At 43.9% G+C, this 14,304-nt stretch overlaps 1 protein-coding gene and 1 long non-coding RNA gene across 7 annotated transcripts in view; one reads left to right on the top strand and one right to left on the bottom strand.

The window, feature by feature from the left end:
• Bach2 (BTB domain and CNC homolog 2) overlaps positions 1 to 14,304 on the top strand; it is a 348,948-nt gene that overhangs the window by 53,518 nt on the left and 281,126 nt on the right. The window contains exon 1 of one of the 6 annotated variants that reach the window (XM_031366459.1): positions 1,792 to 1,934. The exons of 3 other annotated variants lie outside the window; for them this stretch is intronic. The gene's annotated coding sequence lies outside the window, so the exon portion shown is untranslated. Of the gene's footprint in view, positions 1 to 1,791; positions 1,935 to 11,451; positions 11,470 to 12,991; positions 13,010 to 14,304 lie in introns of those variants that run through there. 2 more of the 6 variants (XM_031366460.1, XM_031366458.1) reach the window with 2 other exon arrangements.
• Positions 13,656 to 14,304, bottom strand: part of LOC116088002 — a 2,522-nt gene continuing 1,873 nt past the window's right edge. Inside the window, exons 2-3 of the long non-coding RNA XR_004117735.1 lie at positions 14,117 to 14,161; positions 13,656 to 13,885 (exon numbers count right to left, since the gene is read on the bottom strand). This is a non-coding gene — a long non-coding RNA (uncharacterized LOC116088002). The remainder of the gene's footprint in view (positions 13,886 to 14,116; positions 14,162 to 14,304) is intronic.

Here is a 14,304-nt window from a genome sequence, read left to right as displayed (position 1 = left end):
TTTTTTCAGCATTCCCGGAACCAGCGACTCAAGCTCTGACCCTTGATGTGTTTAGTCTTTACATGTGTTCATATCTACATCAAAAACAGAGGAAGCCACAGGAAATCGCTGCCTGTATTTCCAGGAAACTGAACTACATCACCAGCTGCCCAATCTGCACAGCCCAGAATACTCTGGTGCAGGCATCGGTGGCTGATGAAGGTGGAGATGAGGAGATAAGGAGCGGGACTCTCCTCATCCTGTTGCTTCTCACTGTAAGCCCAGAGAATACACACCCCAAGCTTAAGGAAAATGCAGGGAAAAAAAAGGCTTCAACCCTCAGTTTCTGAAGGCATGAATGCTGTGTGAAGCGAGCTGTGTCCTGTGCCTGGCGCACTTGGCTACAGTACTACTGTCTCATCACAAGGGACTAAAGGGACATCATGTGAGCCTTTGGACAGAGTGGAAACTCTGAAGACAATAAGCTTACACTGGGCCAGGTAGTGGGGGTGCACCCCTTTAATCTCAGCACTTGGGAGGCAGAGACAGGTGGATTTCTGAGTTCGAGGCCAGCCTGGTCTACAGAGTGAGTTCTAGGATAGCCAGGGCTATACAGAGAAACCCTGTCTAAAAAAAAAAAAAAAAAAAAAACAAAAATAAGCTCACACTGACCACCACTATTTTTAAAACTGTTTATGCTAACAGTGATAACAACAACTGCTGGTCTAGTGAGTGCTGACTGTGGTATACCAGGTATGGGTAACGACCCTACAAGCATTAATTAGTCACACGACCTCTTCCAAAGAGTTGGTTTTGTCATTCCAATTTTCAGATTCAATAATTGAAACTGGCCTATGGTCACATAGGCATTGAGAACCACAAATTTAAACCTAAATATTGTTTGAGGCCATCAGACCTAGGGGATTTTAGTAAAGGTGGTGTCTGTATGCACAGGCAGATGGAAGCCCACCAGAGTTCTCTGAGACAGGCTGGAGAGACACAGAGAAAGGACTCTGGTGCAGGTCTCACCTCATAAATTCAACATGTGATTAAAATGAACATGAGACATTCACATTGCTATGTGAACTGAGTCAAGAATGTTTGTCATAAGCATACAATTTCCCATCCTTCGGACCAACAAGAGGCAGACTGGATTAGCAGTCAGCAGAAGCGCTTGAGGCTTAGCAAGAGCTGTCTAGTGAGTAATAGCCTGAGTGAATCACTGCAAAATGACTTCATTTGGATCCAGAGAGGCTGCCTGTTGACTAGACAACAAAAAGGAAGAACAGTGTCTAAGAATTAGGCATAACAAAAGGACAGCTAAGGACCTGGTAGAAACTGGATCTGAACTTTCTGGCAGCTATTCTGAGGATGGGAAGAAAGGGAAACTCATCTTTATTTGCTTTCATTTTAGAGACAGGGTCTTCCTATCCAGCCCAGGCTGACCTCCAGCCTGCTAGAGGCCCCATAGCTGTCTCAGGCTCACAAATTCCTGTCTTAGCCTCTCAAGTGCCTGGCTGATTTTCAGGTTTTAAAGGAAAAAGAAAATCTGTTAAAAGTTTGGAAAAACAGCATACAAACTGACATAGAGATTGTAGATAATTAGAGTTGGTTTAAAGTTGTTGGCTTAAAGCTCTTGGGTGTACAACTTATAATATCCTTAATGTTGGGGTTAAAAATCTTACATAGTGTAAAATACTATTCATCTTATAGATGGACTGTTTGGTTTGTATATATTCTTAAATCTCTCTGTCATCCTAGGCTTCTTGTTTATCTCATGGACATTTTCCCATCAAACTCTTCTGCTAATTGAGAAACAGGAAAAATAAATTAGTTCTGATACTTATAAGAGAGCATTTTAGGAGTTTTCCTTAGTGGGTGGGAATTGCTCAAAGGGGCTCCCCTCCCAGGTCCACTGAGCTCTGCTTCACCTGAGAGGAGAAGTGCCTGCAGGGGTGAGTTTTAACCCTGGTATGTCTAAGTGAGCAGCCTCCTCTGGAGAACTGGTAGGTACAGTGTGAGGATTTGGGGGAACTCCTGATTAATTCAGAATGCTATGATTATTTGAAGGTCAGCCTTAAAAGTATTTTCCTCTCCTTCAGTGAAAAAGAGGTGAAATTCTTAGATGGCACACTTGTTTGTTTGTGCCCTTAGAAGGTTTATATTATAGCTAGATCCCTCCACTTTGGATTCGATACACTGTGTCTGTTGAAGGCTGGAAGATCAGCTTATTTCCTCCTGTTGAGAAAATAATAATGTCTGGCTTTCACTAGGACTCTCTTCATCGCCAAGGCACTTTAAATATGGACTAATTAGTTAAAATGGAGGAAATCTGGCAAAATAGCCTCTCTTTGAAAACCAGACTTAGAATATACAGTGATTTGCTGTATTTTTGGAACAGAAGCAACTAGAAGCCTTTTATTATTGGCTGTAATAGCAAGTGGCATCTCGTATTATGTTTGGCTGCTGACATATCAAATTGCATTTTAGTTGGTTGTTATAACAAAAAATAGTAGAATATGAGCAGACTCAAAATGAGACTTGCAGCCGTGGGACACGGAATAGTTGACATTAAGGGGTTGCCATGGCAACCTGTCAGGATGTAGCTTTATAATCTTTTGGATTAGGTTCTGGCCCAGGGTCAGTGTGTTGGAATTGGATGGGAGTTTGGTAGCAGGATGCAAACGTTGTATCTTTCCTTGATAGCATTTACATTTGCTGTTTGGTCATGCTGCCAAGGTCAAGCAGAGATGACACTGTCAGAACATTTAAATTACTGCAGAACCAAGACAAGGTCACATCTGCTAGTGAAAAAAGACTCAGAGTGTCTTAGACTCAGTAGCTGTAAGACAGGATTTCCTGTCCTTGTCCAGTGGATAAAAAAAAAAAAACACATATGTGAGTGTATGTGTATCTGTGAGAGGTTATAGGTAATGAAAAATTGAGAAATTAAACCCTTTTATAACTGTCTTATAGAAATGGGACTGAACATCTTTAAGCAACCAGGTTGGCCAAAAAGCCGTTGAAGCTCAGCTAAAAATGCCATACTCTGCTGAGTAAGGAATGAGGTGAGAGGGCATGGGCAGATCATAGCCAGATTATGTCGAGAACAAAGCACCAGCACTTACCTCACTCCTCACGTGGTCCCTATCCATGAGGACTGCATCTCGGGATAGTCCTGTGCCACTGAGTGTGACCTCACCAGGGACAGAGGCCATGTGGAAGAGGGAGAGTTCTAGTTCTCAGCCAGACCCCTGCCAGGAACAGTGTGATCTTGAATAAAACACAGTTCCATCTGGGTGCCCCCTAGAAAATGAAGGGGTTGGGTTGCCTTTGGTTCTGGTGGTTTTATTTATCATCTTGTAGGCATAGCCAAGTGTCCACATTGGCCCTTTGCCTGTTGGCTTGTATGCCCAACCCAACTTGGCAGAACTGTCTGTCGTGGTTAGTGGGGCCTCCTGATAATTAAATGAGAGAACAAAAGAATTCTTCCCACCCCATCACATTTCGGGTTTTTAAAATATGTTATCTGAACCAAGGTTGCTGTGCGCTAAGGTAAGGATAAAATCCACACTGAAGATGGCCAGTAACGGCATCGACCTGTTGCTGTGGCATACTTACCACATTTTCTGTAGGGAGACAGTATACACTATGTCCTCTCATCCTCACCCTAGGGTCATAGGCACACATTCATATGGCATGCATAGAATCGAGCATGTCAAATATTCCCCACAGTCCAAAAAGTTGGCATATTGATTAGGTTAAACCTCATATCAAAGGAGATTATCGATTATTTTCGTTTTTTTCTCCAGACAAAGAAACCTAGCCACAGTCACTAAGTGGAGCAAGGATTTAATCCCACGCAGTATGTTCTCAGAGCCCCTTCTCACAACCTCTCTGCCACTTGAGAGAACACTCTGATAGAACAGTCAACCACTTGGACAGTTTCAGATAGTGACTAGCGGGCCCTGTTCCAGCCTGGTCAGAATCTAAGAAGTTGCTGTGTGGTCCAGGTTTACAAACTAGCCGCCAGAAGCATTACTGGGAGGCAGGTTCTGTGGTGCACAGTTGACTGTAGACTGTCAGCCAGCGAGAGACTGATGACTGCTTTCTTACTCAGGAGTAGCAATCCACATGTTCTTGTTTGCCAGGCCCATATCTACCATCACACTGAGTTTCCTTACCCCGATGTAAGTCTCCAAGCCATGAGTTCTTTTAAAGGCCTTTTAAAGATATGGGAACACTAGATTATGAAGATGAGAACAGGTTTATTTAGTTTTTTCAAGACAATATAGTGATTTCTCATTTCCAAGTGTCCAAGTTAAACTTTGCTGATCAACATGATTTTTGCAGATCAACATCAACGAACCTCCACATAAATCATCACACTCTCTCCTCTGTGAGTTAGCCTAAACCATGATCGCCTGAGACATGATCCCAGAGCCTGTGTGCACATTGGAACTACCTAGGTGATCTTTAAAACCACTTTCACTTCAGACACCCTGAAATGTTAGTGTGGGTTGTGACCTAGGCACCAGGCCCTTCAAGATTTCCGGGTGATTCTTCTGAGACACCAAATTTGAAGCAGTGGTATGAGAATTTGGCATGAGAGTTTACTGTAGATGTTTGAACCCAAGGAGACACTGGAGTTCCTCTGGACAGACCTTACTTTGCACTCTGATAGAGTATCACCGCCATCCCTCCCTTGTGTTTTAGCCAGCGTGATTAGTTTGAGCTTACTTAGCTCATTTCACTACCCACGTCTGAGCTCTGCCTCAAATGATGTCAAACAGTGGGTCCTCCCCTAAGGACACTCAGTGGGGACAACCTGTGATGATGTGAGCCCAGACTTTTCATCCCAGTTTAACTCTCCTATGAGCAGTACCTACTCCCTATGACTTACATTTCCTTTTCAATTGTTTTACCCTTGAAACTTTGTTATTTCCTTCTAAGGACAAAGTAAACACCTCTCCCCTATAACTGGTGGTTCCTTTCCACAAATATTCCATCATCATATTCACCATTGGATGGCAACAGCTGTTGGAGTAGTGGTGCTCAGAAGTTGGTAATATCTAACAGATAACAACATAGTCAAGAGTTGGAAACAATGTAAGAAACAAATAGGTCATTTTAGTCTGGGGGGCTTGGGGGGAGCAGACATTCCAGTTAACATGATCAATTGGAAAATCACAGTTGCATTATGAAAAGGACTAAAGCAGAGGATAACTTTGTGTTGCTTACAGATACCCTTGGTTAATTTAGAAATTCTAATTGCCCAAGTGAGTTCTAATTGGAAGCTTTTAAATGGAGAGAGAGAGAGGTGTTGTACGGTGAGTGCAGGTGGACTTTGTGGTGAAGGCTGGGGTGTAGCCACTTAACTGGGGATTGAGTTTGACAATTAGTAAGGAGTAAAGGTGGCTGTTTAAGTCAGATTTAACAACAACAACAAAAAATCCTTTTGGAAGACCCCAGAAAGGGGAGGGCTTATGAAGAGTTCATGTTATTCTTTGTGCAAATGTTAATGTCCAGTTGTCTGACTGTGCTGGTGTTTTAGATCACAGAACAAAGCTGTAGTGTGTAGGCCTGCTTCTTGTGATTTTTGTTCTTGAGGCTAAGTGTTTTGAAATTAACTCTGCTCCTAAGTTTTGAAATTCTCTCACCCTGCAGTCTTTGGCTCAGTGCTATAATACCTAGGGGAAAAAAGGACAGGGGTGGGGGTGGGAGCTTTCCTTTTGAAAAGGAGTCAGAGCAGGCAGGGAGCTGCCATGGTTGTTTCTCTTTGTTGGAGAATTAGAACACGCAAGCAAACGGCTCCACCCCTCATTTTTGTGAGCTGTTTCCCTCCATATTTCCTAATTTTTCCCATGACGTTTTTGCCTGTTTCTTCTCGAGATTATGAAGCCTGAAAGACCCCATTGTTTCAGAGTGTGAGCTTGTGCACATTGCGGGTATGGCTGCCTCGGGTCTGAATGTGGGTGGTGCATCCTGCAGGGCCAGACTCAGTGGAGAGTAGACATACTCCTGATGGGAGAAACACTGCTCACACTGAGGCCACGGAATGGAGAGCCGATGCTGCCTTCTCAGTGTTACTCCCCAACTGCAGCCTTCCTTGAGGGAAGATCAGATGGATAAAGGCTTATGCAAGATTCAGCTTTGCCACCAAATATAGTGACTTTTTCATTCCTCTAATGCACTCAACACTCTTGATACCCTGCCTGGATTCAACTGAGTTCTTGGAGAGGCAGACCATAATCTGCATGACCAGTCCCACCCAGCATACTTTTTGAGGGTATAAAATGTTAATTTTAGTAGGGGAAAATAAAATGATAACAAAAGTTAAATATAATTCATTTTTAAGTAAAGAAAAAGGGAGTTGGTATTAATGGGACATTCTTTAAAGAAGGTAATGTATTGAGACAGTATCTCACATTTGTAGCTCAGGATGTCCAGGAACTCAGTCTTCCTGCTTCATCCTCCTGAGTTCGGGGATTAGCAGTGTGAATTAAAGAATTACCCATGCCTGAATTAAAGAAGCTTATAGATTATCTTAGTGTTGCATTCTAAGGAATTGGGTCTGTATTTGATGATCAGTAATAGCCTTAATATTAGCAATGACCACCATTGAGGCCGCCTGCAGTCAGTGCTCTGAGTCATCTGTGCCCCTCTCTGGCAACCCCACATTCGCTGAGTCTACTGGCAGCTGGGATGGCCGAAGTAGAAGTGTTATTTACTCCTCGGAAAGTAGCAAACATAGTGAGGCAGAGCTGACTTCAAGCATGTAGAAGCACACCACTGCCCAGAGTAAAATTAGAAAGAGAATGGAAGAGGTTTCTCTGAGGAAAAATACAGCAGTGCTTCCATTCAGCACAACACCAGCATTTTACAAAATGAGTCAAACCTTGTGGCCTTCTGCCCGAAACCTTCCAGTTGCTCCTCACTGGGAGTAAGCACCTCATTGGGAGCTTAAGGCTACCAGTGAGCCCAGAGCCCCTTGGCTTCTCTTTCCTTATTCCCACCTCTCTCAAGGCTCTCGTCTCCAGACACCTGGCCTCATCACAGCTTCTGTGGAACACATAGACAAGCTACTCTTTTTGGACGTAAAAGGGTCTGTGACTGAGCCTTCCTTTCTTCCCCAGGCAGGCCTTAAACTCACAGTCATGCTTTCTTGGGTTCTGGGTATCTGTATTGCAGATACATATAACCACACCCAGGCCAACGTGTGCTTTCAAGTCCTTTCCTTGAAGCCAGTGGTACACAGGTTTCAGGTCCGTTAGAATTAACTCAAGAGCCTCAGGCTGTTGTTTCTGACCAGGGACAGGTTTCCAAGTCCTTGGGAGAACATGCTCTACATGATAGCATGTTCTTGGTTCACCCATCTTGTGCCTCCTCAATGAGGCCCACCCTGGCTAGCCTCTGTGGAGCTACAGCCACATCCTCCACACTTCGAGTTCTTATGACTCCAGTATGCTTTTCATTGCTCTTCTTGCCTAATAACGAGACAACAGTTATTGTGAACCTTATCTGTGTTGAACATCTGTCCTTCATCTGTCCGTAAAGATAGGAATTTTGTACTTTCTCAGGTTTCTCAGAGTGTGCCTGGTATATGATGAGGGAATGAGCTGTTGAAGAGTTAACCAATGAGGAACCCTGAGACGTGAATGCTGGATGTCAGATGTCGGGCCCCAACTCCTTTCAGTCTGTCCTTAGATGTTCTCTGGATGCTGTCTGGAGCTTCATTTCTCAGATTCTCCGCTTTTGTGGCAATGAGAAACGGTTGCTCCTCTTGGCTGATGTTTGGGCCTAGCCTGATGATCCTCATGTAAGGGTACACCAGTGGTTCTTTTTAAATTTACATTTTAACTTCAAAGTGCTTACTAAGCCAATGGCCTTCAACCTCTGGTCTGTTTTAGTTCCCTGGATTTGAAGGACTCTGTAAATATTTAATTTGTATTTCACCTCAGTACCTTAAAACATCTAATTATAATTTTAAATCCACTCACTTAATGTGTTACCAAATTTGAATGCATTGAAACTACCAATATATTGAATTAGATTATCAAGTTAACTTGAAAATAGTGCTTTTTTCTTTTTTTTTTTGCTAATTTTCTGTTATATATCTGAATTTCTTACAAGTTGTTCTAGATTATGGAGGGAAGAGCTTTTTTTCATCTTACTATCCATCACTGAGGGAGGCCAAGGCCGAAACTCAAGGCATGAACCCCAAGGAGAATCCCCAGAGGAATGCTACTTACAAGCTAACTGGACACATTGCCTCAGCTAGTTTTCTTCTGTAACTCAGAACTACCTGCCCTCCCTGGGGTGGAGGTGGGCAGCATGCTCATGGTGGCAGAGACCCCTCTCCGTCAATTGGCAATCAACAGAATGCCCCCGTAGATGCACTCACAGGCCATTCTAAAGGAAACAGCTCCTCAGTGGAGAGTCCCTCTTCCCAGGCGTGCCAAGTTGACAACTTAGGATCAGCAGGCACAGAAGTTACCATTGATCAGGAACTTGCATAGCTGTGTTTGATAGATTCCAGCCCAGTTATGCTCATACATCGATCCGTCAGATTGCTTCTGTCACACTTACTCAGCAAGTGGATCGCCTGCGCAGGCCTCAGAGCCCTGTGGGCTGCAGTCGTCTGTTGGCACGGAACTCACTGTATGTTTCAAATGTTCCTTGTTTTAAGGAATTTAAGCAGTTGTCAGATTACACACTCAATTAATTACACAAGTTATTAAACTTTGCAATTAAATCTGACTTAATTTTTTTAAGCGTTTGGAGGAGTTTGAGGCAGATTATCAAATCATCAAATGAAAGACTATAAAACCTTGATAGTTACCAGTGCACGCTTGCTCTTCACATCCGCTCCTCTCCAGAAGACAGATGCAGGCATTGCCCATAGTGTTTGACACAGCAAAGCATTCAGTTTTCTTCCTGTCCAGTTGGCTCTGAGCCAGCAATAAGAGAGCAGAGAGCCGAGCCCTGTCTGAAAATTTTTCCAAGTTTTTATCGTATTGTTCAGATACTGAGTGATCGATCTCTGTAGTTGCCTGTATTGGGATTTTCTTAATTCAGCACAGCTGAATACAAATAGGAACTCAAATTCTGGATCACTTCAAATCAGTTGGTTTTGGACTCTGCTGCCTGAAAGACTCACAGCGAACCAAAGCAGAAGTCTGTTGAATACTTTCTAGAAAACACAATCAAGGTTATATTTTAGGGAGCATCTTGTAGGCCTCTTACACACTCTGCAGCTTTGCTGTTCAGTCCCTGACATCGTACTCAAGGCCTTGGAAGTAATACTTGTGGCCATGTGTTGTGCATACTTGTTGTTGTAGGTAGAGACAGGAGGATCATGAGTCTGAGGCCTGCATGAGCTTCCTAGTGATGTTAAGGTCAGCATGAACCCACACAGTAGAGATCCTGTCTCGAAAACAACAGAAGGTTCAGCCGTGTCCCAAAGCCTTGCCTCCCCTAGTGCCTAGCACGGCCTAACCTCTGAGCAGTACTCAGCATGTATTTAATAAATACCTTTTTTTCAACTGCAGAGGTATATCCATATTTTACCTTAAACATGCATTCAGTGACATTGCCCTGAAAACATACGTTATTACATTAAAACAGATACACAGACACACACACACACACACACACACACAGAGAGAGAGAGAGAGAGAGAGAGAGAGAGAGAGAGAGAGAGAGAGAGAGAGAAAGAGAGAGAGAGAGAGAGAGGCGGACAGATAGACAACCCACCACCACCAAATAACCACAACCATATTGGACAATTCTGTGAGCCCTTTCTTTCATCTCTAAGTGACCAATCTTTTTTTTTTCCTGAATTCTTTCTAGAAATACCTTTTGACTGACTCTTTCAGGCCACCCTGTTTATCCTGTTCTGGCCCCAAGCTATAACCTCCTCCTCATCCCTGGCATGGACTGTGCAAGCACCTTAAAGCCATTTCCCAGACCCAGTACTCCATCTCCTACACCTGGTTATTGGGCTATATTGCCTATGAGAAAGATCTTTGTACATCCTTTGACCTGTACTGTCTATAAAATCTGTGTCTCTGCTGCCCAGCACAGTCACCACTATCCACAGGTGGCCAAAGTCCTTGAATTATGACTAATACACATTGGTAGATGCTATATGTGAACAGTCCATACTGTTTCAAGAACCGGTATAAAATGTAAAATATCTTACTAATAATTTGTATGTTAAGACAGAACATTATAAAATAATATTATTTATTATTATATTATATAGAAATAAAGCATTCTAAATTAAACATTCTCTTTGGCATCATTCTCTAAAACCTGTAAAAACATAATCTTAATGGCTCTATTAGCTAATGCAACATATATTAAGACTATGAAAGTATGTATCCACAAGGGCAGTGGGCTTAAGAAGTGTGCACAGTTAGTGGCCTTCTGGCACCCTTGTTAGACTGAATAAACAGAACTCCCCTGACAGATCCTTTCCAGCCCACTGTGTGATGAAAATCTGACATTCTGGTTAGTCATTTTCTAATGATAGTCTTTCTTTTGTTTTTGGTATTTAAGAAACTAGCCTTTTAAATAAGATATGGCAAGTATTAATCCCTAATTAATGATCTCTTAATGCAGCAAATGAGTCCCAATTTTTACAGAAACAAGGAAACAATTTTTCTGTATATCAGATAGCCCAATATGCAGTTAAAAGATTATAGAGTGCTTCAAATCTTGTACAGGCGAATCTCTAGGAAAATCCTATCAATTCCAACAGCATGTGCCATTTCTGCATGCTGTTAAAGTACAGGCCTGGGGAAGCAGCTGTGTTAGCAGAGTGCTTATCTAGCATGAACAAAGCCCTGGGTTTGATCTGCAGCACCACATAACCCAGCAGAGTGACACACATTGTAATCCTGGCATTAGGGGTTCAGGCAAGAGGAGGGAGATTGTTTTTGCTGTCTACTTTCACCCCTGGAAAATGCAGAAGGAAGAAAGCGTTCTTTGGTCAGTCATCAGTTGACTGAAAATGGCTGAGAGCTCCCATTCCAGTGTGCTTCATCTATCTCCCTGTTTAGTCTCTTGAAGGGGAAAGAGCCATCAGAAAACTAAACAACAGAAGTTGAATACCTAGGAGCAGGAGGGGTTGACTCCTGAAGTGAGTCAGGGGTATGTCATCCTGTGTGAGCCTCAAGTCAAGCAGATAGAATGCTGAGACAAACATGTGTGTACCTGTGCGTGTGCATGCGTGTGCACTCCCACTTGTGCGAGTTAAAGCCTTCCTGGCAGTGTGTGAAGTGTCTGTGAAGGGCACCACAGCAGACCCTGGATCTGTCAAGAATGTACCTATTTTTAACATGCTGGATCAAGTGTCAGCAGTCACAGGGGATGAGGAAGGGGCAGAGAATGTTGGGGGTAAGAGTGGCTTGTGGAGATTCTGGAAAGGACCCCTGGCGTGTTTACAGTTCAGCTGTGCATTCTTAATGGCTCCATTGCTGCCAGGTCAGGTAACATTTTCTTTGCATGTGATGAATGGCAGAGAATTCTTTTGCAAGGGAACCAAGGACCTGGGAGGGGGCGGGGGAAGGGGAAGACGGGAAAAGAAACAGCTCCAGAGGGATACAGCCCTTGCTTTGCAGTTGCCTATGTGGATAGAAACCAGATGGCATGCTGGAACACCCGCTTGGCTATCCGAGGAGCCAAACATATGGCTAATGGTGGGGAGAGCGAGCCTCAGAGCCAGAGCTTTGCTGATGTTTCATATTACAGATTGTTACAGTGTGTCATTACATGGCAAACCTAAGTGCTTAATACCCACTGCAGGCGCTGGCCATACACTTACAAGAAGGACTTTTTAACTCTTTGCTGGCTCTGAATGGAGGAATGACATCATAGGGGGGTTAAAATGTCTGGTGTGGAGGAGAATTATGTAGTGGAAACAATATTGTTTTAAAACATGGGAAGCTGTCACTCCATACTCTGAGAACCTTTTCGTACAAGTCTTTATTTCCCCTTCTCTTCCTCTTTCTCCCTCTCTCTAGCACACACACACACACACACACACACACACACACACAGAGTGGGGGAGGGTTGGGGGGAGTGGATAGGGGTAGGCCTAAAATCAAAATCCAGGTTATGACACCCACTCTGGTGGGTCAGACAGCCCTGTCACCTGGAAGCTACATAGCTGCACTCAGAGGTCGCACATTTGAAGTTTCTCTTTGGGAAGCTCAGGGCAACAGCAGGTCCGTGTTATCTGAGGAGCTGCTGAGCCCATTCATCTGCTTTTCACAGCCCGCTTCCTTTTATTTTTAGCCAGATCCGTCAGGCCTGACAGGCGGGTAATTCGAGCCAGAGGAAGGGCAGCGCTCCAGGTCCTTTCCACAAAGCAATTCTTCTCCTCCCTCCTGGGAGGGCTCCAGACTTGGCCTGCTTCGGGCAGATGGATTTGTTGAGTCATGTGAGATCATTTACACAATAACACAGTGAAGCAGTAGAAATGAGACAGAAAGAAGGAAAGAAAGAAAGAGAAAAAGAAAGAAAGGAAGGGAGGAAGGAAAGAAGGAAGGAAGGAAGAAAGGAAGGAAGAAAGGAAGAAAGATAGATCAGAGCAGCCAAAGCAGAAAGGAAGGAGCGCCAGGGAAGCTTGTGGCCTGCAGTGTGCAGCCTAGTGCAGGAATTCCGCAGCAGGCAGTGACTGAGGAATGCCGTAGAGGCTCTTGTATAGAAGGTAATGTCTAGTTTACTGCATGGGTGGAGCCCGGCTAGACGCTCCCCTCTTTTTAGCAGAGGAAAGGAGTATGGGGAAACTTAAATTTTTTTAACAAGCAGCACTCAGTCACAAAGACCACACTGTGACTGCGTTGGTTCCAGTAGCGGTAACCGACCAATGGCTGCTTTAGAGAAAAAAACGAGTTTGCTTTGTGATGTAATACAAGTTTGCTTTGTCTGGACGCCAGCAAGACTGAGGACACAGAGGAGGGGGAAAAGGAAAATTGGACCAGGACTTTTGGTTAATGGTTTCCAGAGATCACTGAGAGGAGTTGAGTGGAGGGGGGAAAGTGGATATGGTGGAGAGTTGCTGTGAGGTATACCGTAATTACAGTAGGTAAAACAGAGCCACTCCTATGGTTTCCGTGCTCGGGCTGACATGAAAGGTTTTGAAACACGGAGGATGGCATCATTTCCCCCACCGTGGCACTCGTTTTTCCTTTAGCATTTGGGCAGGAAGCAAAACTGGATTCTTAGTTGTGGGGAGCAGCATTGACTTCATGAATCAGCTTTGCTTCCCATTTGTACTGCAGGCCTTTAAAACAGCCCATTGAGATGGCCCCCGCTCATTCATAAAGTTTGAATTCGCTTCTATACAATAGTGCAGGGATTCTTCTTGTTTTGCAGAATGAAAGTCTGCCTAAGAGAAAAGAGACCAAGTTGCCTAAGTGCGTGATTCGTCAAATGGAAGAAAGCACACTAAGGAGAGAATGGGAAATACATGGACACCAAAATGGAAATTAGAAATGAGGGGAGTGACTTCAGAGGCAGCATCCTTGCAATCTTGCATTTATTCTGACCTCCACTATGTAGCTTTCCCCGCCCCCTTGTTAGCCACCCTAGAATGTAGGTCAACTTCACCATATTTTGTTAGCATTTTAAAAGTTGGAACATTTGCCAGTGTTTTGAGACGGATATATATTAAAGTTGCCTGTGTGGTTTTAGTAATTGTGGAACGGAGCTCATACATTCCTGCTGTTGCTAGTCACCAGTGAACTGAAGTAGTCAGCATGCAGCAACAGCTTCACCTAGAATAAACAACAGCCCTCGCTCGCTTACAATGTTGCTGATCAGATGCTCCAGAACTCACACCTCTTCACGCCGCTCCAGTGATTCCGCTGTGCTGGTACAAGGCCGCTTTGGGTTACTGTGCTTGCAGAAAGAACGAGTACATTTTTTTGTGGCAGTTGTGCATTTTAGGAATCCCAAACTACATAGCAGCAACATTATCATTATTTTGAAGTGGCTTTGTTTTAACCCTGCTTTATAACATTGAGTCTTCCCTCTACAGCAGGGCTTCTGATATAGCATGGCTGATAGTTAGGACCAGGTAATTATTATGCAGTCTGTCCTATAGGTGGGAGAGCAGGAATCTTACCAGCATTGCAGGCTTCTGCCTTCAGTATGCCAGTGGTACCTCCTCCTGTAGAGATAACCAAAAATGAAAAATGCCCCCACACATTCCCAGAATACCCCATGGGAGGAAACCAACCCTGCGGCTGGGTGCTCTTTCTCTGTGTCTCTGTGTTTCTGTGTCTCTGTGTCTGTCTGTCTGTCTGCCTGCCT

The sequence above is a fragment of the Mastomys coucha genome, unplaced genomic scaffold (assembly GCF_008632895.1).
Source record: "Mastomys coucha isolate ucsf_1 unplaced genomic scaffold, UCSF_Mcou_1 pScaffold14, whole genome shotgun sequence".
In the NCBI taxonomy this organism is placed as follows: domain Eukaryota; kingdom Metazoa; phylum Chordata; class Mammalia; order Rodentia; family Muridae; genus Mastomys; species Mastomys coucha.
The sequence above is the reverse complement of the archived record's forward strand: the minus strand, read 5'-3'. Positions and strand labels throughout refer to the sequence as shown.